We start from the raw sequence: 13,011 nt of genomic DNA, 5'->3' as shown, positions 1-13,011 counted from the left end.
GGAAATCACAAAGGCTTGTTTCATCAGAATAGACTAGAACAAGATAATATCAGATTAAGGAATTTGGCTCATTGATAAAACAGAACTTACGCTAGAAAAGTCTTGTAAAGAACCTTCCTCCCCTTCTGCTAGGCCTGGCAGTGTAGGGCCTTTCTTTCTGGCTTGCTTTGAGCTAATCAACTCAGGCATCCTCTGGGTTGGGACACATTCCACCCAGCATGCCCATGGAGAAGCTATTTCTTCCATCCCTTCAGGGATACAATCCTTGGCCACTGTCAGCTTCCCACTCCTACCAACAGCCACCCAAAGCCTCTGACCTCAGGCTTCCTTCTGGCCTCGTGTCTGTCCATAAAACCCCTCCAAGCATGCAGGGCTGCTTTGTAGGAAGGAAGCCTCACTCCTTTCCTCTGCAGGTCACACATGACAGCAGGGTGCAGCCCCAACCTTAAATCAAACACTCCTCACACTGGCTGCCCGGTCACTCAAAAAAAAAAAAGGAGCGCCATTCCAACTTCTGTAGAATTTGCTCAGTCTTCATCATAAAAACTATTTCCTTGTCTTTGTTAAACACACTTAGATGCAGAAATTTCACTGACCACTAAATCGAAGTACAGAAAGTTTCAACACTGTAAATGAGCACGGGACTAGGGGACTGGGTGAGCAGGTGGGCATAGAACCACTGAGGGAGGATGGGACAGCGGTGTGAGCAGCACAAGGGCCGTGTGGTAGGCCAAGAACACAGGTCTCCCCATCTCCATCAGGACAGTGCTTACTTGGGAGAAACAAAACAAAAGTCACCCAGCAAAACAAAAAAGCAGGTACCATCAACCCTGCAATAAACAGGCTGAGGCACAAACACATACAGGCTTCTAATGGTTTCCTTTCGTGCCTTGCTTACTGATGACTGCAGATGCCCAGCTCTTCTGCCTAAGCAAAATGAATTCATCCAGCTGCACAGCACAGTTATAGAACACCTTAATATCACTCATGTATAAATATTAATAACAAGCAATAACCTTGACATTGAGAGGTTGTGTCTCCAGACTAACTCCCTTCTTCCAGTTCTGTGTAAGCTGTAATAGCTCACATTACTATAAATCATCAACTCCATGTATTCTTTCCCACCGAGAATAGCATTTGACTTATTTTTGCAAATTCATGTGAGTACTTCAGACCTATTACTACTAAATAATTTAATCAGTCAGTGTCTCCAAACCTGGCTGTAGGAGCAGGGGGATAACTGAATGCAAAAGCCAATACCTGAATCACAAGCTACCAGAGATTAAAAACTGAAAGAGTTTCACTGCATCACCCACATTTCTGTAGCTTGGCTACACCCCAACTCCAACTCATAGAGGAGATCTCAATAACACAGACAGCCCCAGGGAACTGTTCTGCTTTGAAAAAATTGTTCATTTTCTCCTTCCCAGGCAATGTATCACTGCATCAACAGCATTAACCAAAGCTGACGGCAACAGTGATTACCTACTACCCAAAACTAACTTTCACACAGCCTCCTCCTCTTCCAAAATACTCACTGCACAAAAGCCTCATTGTCGTGGCTCCAGCCCAACGGGAGCAGATGCTCACCACATGCTGCCAGACTGGGAAGTGAGGCAGAAAACAGTGCCACAGCTGCTAGGAACACTCAGGGCCCGATCTGCTGCTATTCAAGTCAGCAGAAGAACTCCAGTGAATTTCATGACAACAGACACTAAAAGTTTATTCCTCTGCAGGCACAGACCCAGAATATCCTAAAAAAGAAAAAACCCAACTGTTTGAAAAGTGATCTCATATTTCTATTGCTTCTCAGGCTCAGGAGATGCATCTTAACTTGTCCTGTCCAAGAAGGAATGTCTTCTCTGTCACACCAACTGAAGGTCAGATGTACTGGGTACTATGAGATGTACACATCACACCCGAATGACTTAGTTTCCTTCCACAGATGGTTTTCCAAGTCCTGTACCTGTGTCTGTATATCAACCCCTGTCACGGTTCTATGTTTTTTTTTGTTTCTGGGTTTCAGTATTCCACATCAAAACATCATGTAGTGTACGGGGCATTGAAGTGTCACTGCCCCAATCCCAGGTACCTATCCCTGTACATTACAGCAGTCACGGGATCTGACCCTTCCAGGTGGGGGGGGCGCTCTCTTGCTGCCTTGCAGTGGGTGCTGGAGGGTGCTTTCCTAGCCGTTCCAAGCTTTTCAGGTTTGACTCGGTCTGGGAACTCTCTCTCTCATCTTGTCTGATTTATTCATCTCAATTTCAATTAAATTGTACTATATTGTGTTATCTTGTATTCCAATATTATAGTAAAATAAGTTTTCCTCCATAGATTGTTGCCGCTGTTCTTTTCCTCCCTTCCTTCCTTCCCATTTTTGTGGGACTGGGGTGGGGGGGAGGAGGGCAGAGGCCTGTTGCCTCTGTCACAGACATAGATTGATCTGGTCAATTCCGTGACACCCCACAACCATTTACCAGTCTTGAATAAAACTCAAGCAGTAATATAATCAGTAGAACTGGTTTACTCCCTTATTCTCATTTTAAAAAATAAATAAATTTAGTAAGCTGAAAGCATGCATTCGGTTTCTGCTACTTCCCACAGCATCGTTACTCCTTCAAAATGGTTTTCACAAATAACCATTTCTCCAAAGAAAATACTTTCTTTTTCTATATAATGAAACAACAGCATCCTTCCTATAAGTTCGGACTAGAAGTACCCTACTTCCTGTACTATTAATCTTATTTTCTCCTGATGTAATCTGAGCATTGCCAACCACTTGCCAACCACTCATTCCAGCACTTTCCAAAGCTTACTGTTACAATCACTGTTTGGGCCTGATGATACTGTAATACAATGTTTCATCTTGAGAAACTGACAAATAGTACATCCCAGGTAACAGAAACCACTCCCTGTGATTCACCAAAATGTCCCAGAGGAGTAATAGAAAACCTCCACATGAGGATTTCCATCCATCTTACGTTGAAGAAATCATATATTTATCTCCACTACTGTTTAGATGCCTCCTGCTTACGCTTCAGAGTAATCACTGATGTCAGTTGAAAGAATCCCCATGGAAAACAGTCTTCGCCTCAAGACACATTAGAGGCTGTTTCAGGGCCTACCAGCATTTTGCACTACTACAAAGCAGCTCATCCTCTGGGACAGATTTTGGCTCCCGTCTCAGAAAAAGAGGATCTATCTCAGTTGGCTTCAATGACACGTTCCAGTGGGAAAGGAAATCATTCACTGTGGAATAGTCACAACATCCATTTTCAAAGCCCAGTCCCACAGCATCTCTGTGCTCCGCTCCAGCTACAGGAAGCAGCCCAAGGACCAACCATGCTGCCTTCACAAACCATATCTTAGTGCTACCTCTACACAAAAAGAATTGAAGAATTTGTATTTTAAAGAGAAAAAAAGCTGGAGTACGGATGAGAGCTCAGTGGTCTGAAGGGCTAGCTGTGTGCACAGCCTGTTATCATGTAACAGCACTTGTTTGCCATGTCTTTTCTCCCTCCCAGCTTTCCAAGAAACACTGTGATAAAACTAGATAAGGAAAATGATTTCCAGTAGATGAGAGGAATGCCAGGACTGATTTGAAACAAAAGAAACAAAATATCAACAACAACAAAAATACCCAAACAAACAAACAAAATCCAAGAAGCCAGACAGCCACCCAGAAAAAAACCTTTTAAATAGATCTTGGTTACACACACATCCCAAACAAGAGAGAAGCAGAGACAGTAGGAAGAGAAGAGGAAGGAAACAAACATTTTTTACCTATTTCGTACGGCTATATGCTTCGTGATCTTTAGATACCTAAGAAAGCTCTAAACCTCTTCCTAATGACTACTTCCTTGGGAGCTGCACAAGGAATGGGGAGAGCTTCCAAGAATGAAGTATTCTGTGGGCCCTGCAGGAGAATTCTGCTTCTCCGGGATCAGCCCACCTGCTCCATCTTCTGAAAGTCCTGATACTGGAAGGGCATACATAGACATCTATACATACACAGTCCTCAAGCGCTGCTTCAAGTGTTTACCTTCATTTTATAAGGATCAGTTTACCTTCATTTTATAAGGACACATGCTGGGTCTTCGACACATTGTGCAAACAGCAGGGCCAGAGAGCTGACACCAGTGCTCCCAGCAAGCACCTGCTCCAGGATTAGCACTTCCATGAAAAGCAACAGGTGCTCGTTCGCAGAAAAAGATTTGTTCTCTGTGACTGTATTCCTGAGGACCATTATCCATAGACATTTAACCTGCACTGGATTGTTACTCCTCACTCTCTTGTTCCTCAGATTTAAATACAAAAAAAAAAAAAAAAAAAAAAAAAAAAAAAAAAAAACCAAAAAACTGATAGAACAATGGGCTTTCATCATCTTAGATCACAGCTACCTCAGCACAGAGCCAGTCACAAAGAGCAATGTTCCCCGAAGACCAGACTTGGCTGCACAGACCACACCTGCCTCCTTACCCAGTCCAGGAAAGACTGTCCAAGACTTGTCCAAGACAAGGAACTACCAGAGGGAGTCTGGCAGATTGCTACAAAGATGGTTACGGCCTGGAGCACCTCACTTATTAGGAAAGGCTGGGAGATCCATGATGTTCAGCCTGGAGAAGAGACGATTGAGGGAATTTCTTACCAATGCTTATAAACATCCAAGTACGGGGGGCCAAGAGGATGGTGAGGGCTTGTTTCATTGGTCCCCAGTGACAGAACAAAGGGCAATTAAATCAGAACACAAACCAGTGCCATCTGAGCTTGAGACAGAACTTCTTTACTATGAGGGTGACAGAGCCCTAGAACAGGCTGCCCAAAGAGGTGATGAGGTACCCTTTTCTGGAGATATTCAAAACTCATCTGGATGCTTTCCTCTACAACCCACCTTAGGGAACCTGCTTTAGCAGGGAGGTTGGACTAGATGATCTTCAGAAGTCCCTTCCAGCCTCTACATTCCTGTGATTCTGTGATGTGGTGCAATTTGTTTCTTCAAAACTTGTTGCAAAAATATCCTGAATCCTGAACAGACTACACTGATACAACAGGAAGGGATGCATTTTAGTAGAAAAAAAGTAAAATGCAAATTTTGCAAAGAGTTTATCACTCTGCACCACATAACTAACCACACAAACACATTTTGTAGAACACGGATGTATTGTTAAAGCAAACACCATTTTGCAATACTAAAAATCCAAATCTGGTATTGAATAGATATCATTTGTATTGCATACACAACTGCACACTGACATCACAAATTAAACAGCAGGCAATTTAAAGCTAAAGTCTAATCACAATTACAATGAAGTGCAACCTACAATGAAGTGCAAATTGTCATCAATGAAAGTGTTACAGTTTTCAACTGGTTTTTAATAAAAGCGAATGAAAGTGGAAAGAAACCTGTTTCTGAAAACTTCCTGTAAATTCTTATGCAAGAATTACATTAGTATTAATATTATTAATAGAAATAGAAAAAAAAAAAAGACAAATTCTCATATTTGAAGGTAGCACGCTGTCCAAGTTTGTGAACATGCTCCCTGGGCTATGGAAAGACAACAGTTATCCACAGTCACAACAACACATTTGGGAAGCTTGAACCTGTGCTCTTCCTTGCTATTTCCAGCACAGGGATCTGCAATACGTCAACTGAACGTAGAAGGTTCAGGTGTTGGAAGCATTAAGAAAAAGGGCAGCATGCTCTCAAGAAAAATGCCAGGCCCAGAATTGGTGGAGTAGCAAATGGAAGAAGCATTAAAAGGTGCCCCCATCACTTGCTCCACATCCTGCTGACATCAAGGAGAACAGGATTACCTTCCAAATTAAGCCTCCCGAAAACAAAACCACACATCTTGCTGCATTTCTGACTCATACACAGGTTTCTAAAATCAGACGTAGATGGCAGTACCCTACAACAGTCATCTCTGCCCAAAGACAGAAGAACTGAACGTTTCAGATTTCATATGCTTATTTAAAATAACTTTTTTCATCTTCTCATTCATGCCCAAAGTTTTCCCAGAACCGGACGGACGCTGACACAAGCACAGTGCCAGCCAACAGCTGTGTGGAGCACAGCAGCCGCAGAGCACTCAGTGCCCACAGCTCCAGCTGGCACGGGATGAGCGAATGCACACAGCATCCAACTCTCGGTCGCCATCCACTCATGACCTTTCCTAGCAGTAACATCTGCCCCGTGCCCTGATGAAATTCCCTAATTACAAGCATATGAAATCAACTTTCTGTTGCTACTAGATTCACTGCAGTCTCGCTGGGCTGTTTCAGGCAGGGTGTCGGGCATTTTGCTTGTTTGCTTTTACATGAACAGAGGCGACTGCTCTCTCAAAATTATTTTATGCTGCCTTCACAGCCTCCAGCCCATAAACATTGCCTTAATTCATTCAGGACAGTCACCAAAGACCCAGCTATCCCTGCAGCAGTACGGAGAACACTGTCAGCTTGTTCTGAATCAGTAGAGACACTGGCAGCCTTTCAGGCCATCAGAACAAATTAGGTAGCTGAAGAAAGAATAAACTTTAAAGTGTCAGTCGAGAACTCTCCCTGGGAAATGGCATTCTTTTCTCACACACTAATTCCAACAATTAACTGGTTTACTTATAAAATTTTAAATAAATTGTAAAAAGCAAGTAGCAAAATTCAATACTTAGGTCCTAAAGAAGGCTGCTATCGTTACGTTGCACCGCACTGAAAAATGTGTTCATTTCTTTTAATGTACAGTGAAGTGCAAAACATCCTTGAGAGGATGAATCAGCAATTAACCCACATCTTTCAACTGAAACTCATGGAATGTTTTCCTGAGGCCACACACCATCAGCAACTTCATCTTGGTTTTAAATTTTCCATGTCTGGAAAATTCTATTGCGATCCCAAAGAGGAAACTTTTCATTATCTGCGCTTTATGTCTGCCAGAGGACGGGTACTGTGATGGGCTCAAGCCCTGCTCTGAATTAATAGCGCTGCTCGCGCAACTCATTCAGAAGGCTGCAGTCACCTGTACTTTGTCCCCAGCATTTACAGCAGGGTCGCTCCCAAGCTGCTCCTGCCTCAGAGACTCATCGTGCACAGCCCCCTCTGCCACACCCCATCACTGAAATACTGAAAATTACCTTCTATAGTACGAGGTTCAAAAACTTCAGAGGCAGAGATTGTATACACAGCTGCACTGATTAACTAAATTATACTCACAGGGCAGAAACCACTTATTTCCATCTCAATAGGCATTTTAAATCCCCAGTCTAGTATCCTCAGCTTCCTTCTTGCCTGGTCTCATGTTCAGTACCTGGGGCCTGTTCAGAGCCCCTTTAAAATGAATTCAGGGGCTTTTAAGGGTAGGAGCCTTGTGAGCCACAAACGAGGTAGGACTTTAAGCTGCCCCCTCCAGATCGATTTGTGCAGGCCCTGCTGGGAGTATTAATTTGAAGGGAACATTTTAGACATTTGTTTAGCAGCCATAGACTTCATGATAATTTGAGAAGTTTTTGACAGAGTAACTACTCTTCAAAAATGGACTATGTATAATTGGGCTGAAAGGATTAAAAAAAAGAAAGAAAGAAAGAAAAGGAGTTGGGGGTTTTGTTATTTTAATACCTTACATTTCATTCCTGCCTCCTGGAGCAGCACTAGCAGGACTAACAGAGATCTATATGAAATCATCTTTGTTTTGCAACCCATCTCCATTTCAGAACAGCAAATCTAGGCATCACTGATTTATTTCTGAAATCTCATTTCCACATGCCAGGCAGAGGCAATCTGCTTCCACTGCTTTGCCCTGTGCAAGAATTCTGGATAAAGGCATGGAAACAAGGTACACGCTGGGGCTTTCTGCTGCAGAGGTTGCACACGGTGTTACAAATCAGCCTTTTCAAAAGAATTCTGCATCTCTCATTCACCCCATAAACACGTGAAACAGGTTAAATACAAAATACTGGATCAAAAAAAATACATCAAATTCAACTGCTGTTTTGGACCGTTTAATATGGAGAGATCCTAACCACATTAACAGAGCCAGAAAGAAAGAAAAAAGAAGTCAATACCCAAACTGTTACAATCCTCTTCTGAAGGAAAACTCCAGCTGCCTATAGATATGCAGAGAATGGTCCCATCTTTTCCTCGCTCAGCCTAGCTCATGTACTTGTGATCTGCATGGCTGTTGTGCTTTCAGTAAAAAGGCTTTTTGCCTTTGGAGGCAGCTCTGTTGCTTTAATGCCTTTGTAGACTTAAGCACTGCAAATAAACAAGTGCAAGGTCTGCAGGGGAAACTGGTTCACTTCACACACTTCCACTTATTGCAAAGTTCAAATGGAGACATGTAATTCACAAGCCTTTATCAACAGAAATAGAAAAGCCATGCTTACAAAAATTAAACACACACCCATTGCAACCACATCCTTCTCAAATATTTCTGCAAGCTAAATTCAAGACTTCATCTCAAGTTATCAACAATTATGAAATGTACTGTGAGAAACCTGTTCCCCACTCCGTAAGTTAGTCCCGAAGCACAGAAGAGCCTATACCCTCAGGTTCAGATATTATATTATTTTAGAGTTGTATTTATGAAAGCTGCATTGAACTGGAAGATACTAACCCAGAGCAATGGTCTACAAGTTAATTGTTTCCACTTTTGCGGAAGGCAATTAATATCACAAGAAAATACACATTCTAAGCAGTGAATATTACACTTTGTTCTTCAAGCAATATCACTTTCTCTCTCCCACCCCTCCAAGGTTTTTTCAGTGAGAAGGGCTCCAAGTCATACTTAGTCTACGGCTATTTTGTGCTGATTACTGGAACCAAATCTCCAGACAGGTTATATTTACAACAGTCTGTGTGGTCTTACAATAAGCTGATGGCTGACTCAACCTTTTTTCCCCTTGTCATGGTTCTATGTTTTTGTTTTTGTTTTTTTGTTTTTTGGGTTTCAGTATTCCACATCAAAACATCATGTAGTGTACGGGGCATTGAAGTGTCACTGCCCCAGTCCCAGCTACCTATCCCTGTACATTACAGCAGTCACGGGATCTGGCCCTTCCGGGTGGGGGGGGCGCTCTCTTGCTGCCTTGCAGTGGGTGCTGGAGGGTGCTTTCCTGGCCGTTCCAAGCTTTTCAGGTTTGAATCGGTCCCGGGAACTCTCTCTCTCTCATCTTGTCTGATTTATTAATCTCAATTTCAATTAAATCGTATATATTGTGTTATTTTGTATTCCAATATTATAGTAAAATAAGTTTTCCTCCATAGATTGTTGCCGCTGTTCTTTTCCTCCCTTCCTTCCTTCCCATTTTTTTGTGGGATTGGGGTGGGGGGGGGGGGGGAGGGCGGAGGCCTGTCACCCCCTGTCGCGGACATAGATTGATCTGATCAACTCCGTGACACCCCTTCAGCTGAAATCACTAAAAGTAACAGGGAGCCATGGTGACAGTTGGAGGGATCAGGGCATCCATCCAGCCTGAGCTTGCTCCCTTCTCCTATGGAAGAAACCCACCACAAGAAGAGGTGAGTTCACAAAGATCATGTCTGGTGCTAAAAATATTTTTGACATTAGTCCTCATCAGAGCATGTGATGGTAAAAAGAATCGTAGAAAATTTATCCCTTGAGATTTCAGAATATGCAAACCTACCAGTAAATAAGTATTTATTTCCAAGTAAATTTAGTGCTAGTGTGCTTGCAAAAGCAAATCTTCCAACATAATGAGTGCACTTTTCTCATTGTTGTACAAGTTAAACAGAATACAAGAAATTCAAAATCAATGATCAGAAACACACGTGTCTCACAGGAAGATAAAGTGTCAATAGGAACAAAGCTTCTATCACAACCAGAGGTTTTACATCAACTCTGGATGCTGCAGATTTGCCAGCTAGAATGAAGTGAAAAAAATGATGGGCTGGTAGCACAGACAGGGTGATAGAGTCAGACTGTTAACTCAGCAAGTCTGCAGCACTCTTCATGTCAATGGGAAACGATGTGAGTTTTCATTATCACTGACAAATTTAAAAGAGGGTAAGTGTATTCATAGCGTGCCTGCCTTTCATTTCTGCCAGCATCAGCAAAATCATAGTTGATGAAAGACTGAAAAGGATCAGCAGTTGGGTTTTTTTGTTTGGATTTTGTTTGTGCTTTTTATTAGATCAAATGACTTGTTTTATAATCACAGTTGATTACTCTAATTTACTATGTACCAACAGAAGAGCAAATCTTTCATAATATTAGTCAGTACTAAAGAATCAGCTGCCTCCATAAAATGTGCACATAGCCCATTTCTGCCACTGGTAAATTGGTCTCTTTCCTATAGATGAGGACTTCCTGGTACCTGGCCCTTGGAGCACTGCTTTGCTTTCACCTACGTGCCACTGACTGCAAAGGAACTTATGTACAGATCTGAAAATTCTGTAAATGCCAGTTATTTCCTACACTGCCTTTGGTGCTTAACACACAAGCATGGCATCAGCACTTCCAGCTGTTATCAGTTATCCAAATATGCCTTAGCCAAACCAAACACATGAGTGGTACAGGTGACAGCTGTACTGTCCCAGTGCCTGTAAGAAGTGGCTGAATAACGGGTGAATGGCTTCTGGACAAACACAGGAATCATTCCTCTGTAACGTTGAGCAATACGAGGAAGCGCCGGAGCGGTCTGTAGCATAACATGGAACTAGAATCTACAGGACTGACTAAAAGAAAATGCAATACTGCGTACTCTGTAAAAGCACCCAATGCATTAATATTGATTGCATTGTTCTGCAGTTGTAAAGTTTGCTTCTTCACGATTGAAGCCTGTCTGAAGTTAAAAAAGAGATGCGATACTACTCCAACAAAAGATTTAGCCCACCAAAAAAACCCTTTGAAATGAAAGCAAATGGGGCTTTTACAGCACCAGAACTGTTTCCCTCATTTTTAGTTCCTTATTTCCCAGTTCAAGCAATTACTCAGCACTCAAAAACCGTAAGAGAAATCTCTTTTCTTCATCACCTCACCTTGTAAGATAAAAAGCAGAGTATTTAACCCAGAAATGCTGCCTGAAATACACCCTGTGTTAACAAAGCAGGGATTAATCACAAATTTAGCTGTTTTTTGCTTCTTGATATGCTCCACCATGACCTCCTCAGTAGAAAAGAAAGACCAGAATTTTTTTCCAATAAGCTGTCCACTCTGCCCTGTGTTCTGCTGGGCAGAGCCAGGCTCATCTTTCATGAGCTGTAGGAATCTTGCAATTGATGGGTGCAGATCTGAGAAATGAAAATGACCTTGTCAGTCTGTAAGTATAAAATAAAGGAAGATAACATAAACATTATTTTCCTTACAAGTGTAAGGAACTGAAGTATCAAAAAAAAAAAAAAAAAAAAAAAGGGCTAAGTTTGAGTCTAAGAGAAGGAAAATGCATTTCTATTAATATTAATAAATTGAAGAGTTCTCCTTAGCAATTTTAGGTGAAGAACCACATTTAAATCATTATCCTTTATATAACCATGACTATGCAATTTATGTTAGGAATATCAACACTCAGAGCACTCTGTATTGAAACTATAGACTAACAATAACTGCAGTGTTGCACCTCAAACAGAAAGCTTTCAGTGCCACATCAATGAGCAAAAGCTCCACTTAAAAATATTTTTCTCATTCAAAATAATAATTATCATTGCATGTTAATCACCACAGTTCTTGGCCATCATCTCCTCAAATGCTTGAGCATTTTACATACATTTTACAGCATGCAAAACAAACAACAACAAAAAAACACTATTACAGAGAAAAAAAACACATCAATACTGCTACTTCAATATCTCACACCCAGGGTGAACAGAACCAGGCAGATGCATGTTAACTCATGCATACAAAATTCACACTTCCGAAATCCTGAAGATTGAATTTAAAGTTTACTGTCAGCCTTCAGGGGAATTTCTCTCAACCAAAACTACAGTTGATTTAGTACACTTCTTGCTTATCTACAAGATACAAGTGTTCCCACTGCTTTCTACAGCACTGTGGCACTATCAGACACTTTTTAATATTGTGCTGTCTGGGAGCATTTTGCTAAATCATGGTCTTTCCTTGCCATCTGCAGGGGTGCAGCTGAGCTGAGCAGCACTCCTCCCTCCAGAGGGCAGCTTGGAGGACTCCGCTGATCCTCCGGAAGGGCACACTTGGCACCAGCAAGCAGAAGTGCTGACTTTATCTGACTGAAGGAGAACAGATGTGGAAATAGCACACACAAGAATCAACACTTCTCACAGGCTACCCCATGGGAAAAAACAAACAAACACAGAACAACCTAGTTCTCAGATACAATGAAACACTGATATATAGCTGAACAATACAACCACTACCCTCCAAGGCACTAATCTGCCCCCGCAGTACAACTTACATTGCTCAAGGGAATACTGATTTCATTGTGCAGTTATAATTTACGGACTAATCCTAAGTCATTACAAAATTTTGCTAGCTAGCCTCCTTGTCTCCATTTGTGACTTCAAGGTCATACCTAGAACTTCCATTAAAACTGGAGCTACTGAAATGAATCTCCTACTTCCAACAGTTAAATTATCTTTCCACATCCCTCCCCAAACAAGAAGAATCAATTCTTTACATGGCCCATACTGCATTATTGATGTGGAGATGACATAAAATATCCACAATCCCATTAGGTGCAGTCTAAAAGAAATGCTAGTAACTATGTGACTTAATGACCAAGAGAGAAGAATCCTGCAGTGCCATTCTCAGAGGTGAACCCAGTTGGAGGAGCCAACCTCTGCTCTTGACAAAAAGCCTGTTAAAGCAGCTGCCAGCCTGCCACCATGCATTATTCAAGGACTCACAGGCTATATGGACAAGGAAACTTTCACATCTTTGGTGCGTTACCAGCAGACCACATAAATCACTGAGTATTAAAGGGTACTGTGCAACACAGGTTTCTGAAAACCTCAAATTTCCAGAACTCAAATGAAAGGAACAACTACTGGGTGCCTCACTGTGTCCAGGAGCGCAAGGAAAACCAGCCT

General features: G+C 41.9%; 1 protein-coding gene across 2 annotated transcripts in view; it reads right to left on the bottom strand.

Moving 5' to 3' along the window:
• The window catches only part of SPSB4 (splA/ryanodine receptor domain and SOCS box containing 4), an 86,043-nt gene that overhangs the window by 29,217 nt on the left and 43,815 nt on the right, over positions 1-13,011 (bottom strand). Inside the window, exon 1 of one of the 2 annotated variants that reach the window (XR_006169217.1) lies at positions 8,055-8,232. The exons of the other annotated variant lie outside the window; for it this stretch is intronic. The gene's annotated coding sequence lies outside the window, so the exon portion shown is untranslated. Of the gene's footprint in view, positions 1-8,054; positions 8,233-13,011 lie in introns of those variants that run through there. 2 annotated transcript variants of the gene reach the window in all.

This window comes from Centrocercus urophasianus, unplaced genomic scaffold (genome assembly GCF_019232065.1).
Source record: "Centrocercus urophasianus isolate 14NV4802_14NV808 unplaced genomic scaffold, USGS_Curo_1.0 seq_19, whole genome shotgun sequence".
Classification (NCBI taxonomy): Eukaryota; Metazoa; Chordata; class Aves; order Galliformes; family Phasianidae; genus Centrocercus; species Centrocercus urophasianus.
This window is presented reverse-complemented; position numbering and strand designations above follow the sequence as displayed.